Below are 1,744 nucleotides of genomic sequence, written 5' to 3' on the forward strand. Positions count from 1 at the left end.
ATTTCGTGCAGTATATATGACACACCTGATGTTGATTTTCGCTTCAAGATTTCCAAAAAATATTTTATTTTTCCTGTAAAATGTATATAAGAGGTAACCTAACTTTTAAATTTTTAAATCAATGCCGTATCAATGTTACGTTAGGTGGAGATTTTTTTCGCTGGTCGATTAATACATTCGTCTTAGTTTTTATTAATGATTGCTTTTAATAAAAAATATTAAAAAGACAACTTCAAAATTCAAGCAGTATATACGAAACACCTGATGTTGGTTTGCGCTCCAAGAGTTTCTAAGAAAGTCTCATTTTATTCTGAAATTAATATTAGAGACGTAACCGAACTTTTAAATTTTTAAATCTATGCCGTATCAATGCAACGCTAGGTGGAGATTTTTCCGCTGGTCGATTATTACATTCGTCTTAGTTTTCATTTTTGATTGCTTTTAATAAAAAAATATTAAAAAGACAAATTCAAATTTCAAGCAGTGTAAACGAAATACCTGATGTTGTTTTTCGCTTCAAGATTTTCTAAGAAATTCTCATTTATCTTCCTAAATTGATATTGGAGACGTATCCTAACTTTTAAATTTTTAAATCTATGCCGTATCGGTGTAACGCTAGGTGGAGATTTTACCGCTGGTCGATTAATACATTCGTCTTAGTTTTCAGTTTTTATTGCTTTTAATAAAGAAATATTAAAAAGACAACTTAAAATTTCAAGCAGTATAAACGAAACACCTGATGTTGATTTGCACTTCAAGATTTTCTTAGAATGTCTCATTTTCTTCTGAAATTGATATTAGAGACGTAACCTAACTTTTAAATTATTTAATCTATGCCGTATCAATGTATCGCTAGGTGGAGATTTTTCCGCTGGTCGGTTAATACATTCGTCTTTAATTTCAGTTTTTATTGCTTTTAATAACAAAATATTAAAAAGACAACTTTAAATATCCAGCAGTATAAACGAAATACCTGATGTTGATTTTCGCTTCAAGATTTCCTAGGGATGTCGCAATTTTCTTCTGAAATTGATATTAGTGACGTAACCTAACTTTTAAATTTTTAAAACTATGCCGTATCAGTGTAACGCTAGATGCTGATTTTTCAGTTGGTCGATTAATACATTCGTCTTAGTTTTTATTAATGATTGCTTTTAATAAAAAATATTAAAAAGACAACTTCATATTTCAAGCAGTATAAACGAAACACCTGATGTTGATTTGCGCTTCAAGATTTTGTAAGAAAGTCTCATTTTTCTTCCTAAATTGATATTAGAGACGTAACCTAACTCTTAAATTTTTAAATCTATGCAATATCAATGTAACGCTAGGTGGAGATTTTTCCGCTGGTCGATTAATACATTAGTCTCAAATTTCAGTTTTGATTGCTTTTAATAAAAAAATGTTAAAAAGACAATTTCAAATTTCGTGCAGTATATATGACACACCTGATGTTGATTTTCGCTTCAAGATTTCCAAAAAATATTTTATTTTTCCTGTAAAATGTATATAAGAGGTAACCTAACTTTTAAATTTTTAAATCAATGCCGTATCAATGTTACGTTAGGTGGAGATTTTTTTCGCTGGTCGATTAATACATTCGTCTTAGTTTTCATTTTTGATTGCTTTTAATAAAAAAATATTGAAAAGACAACTTCAAATTTCAAGCAGTATAAATGAAACACCTGATGTTGTTTTTCGCTTCAAGATTTTCTAAGAAATTCTCATTTATCTTCCTAAATTG

Source organism: Battus philenor, unplaced genomic scaffold (assembly GCF_028537555.1).
Source record: "Battus philenor isolate CCGP_79_NKW_IND1 unplaced genomic scaffold, ilBatPhil1.0.hap1 SCAF_37, whole genome shotgun sequence".
Taxonomy (NCBI): Eukaryota; Metazoa; Arthropoda; class Insecta; order Lepidoptera; family Papilionidae; genus Battus; species Battus philenor.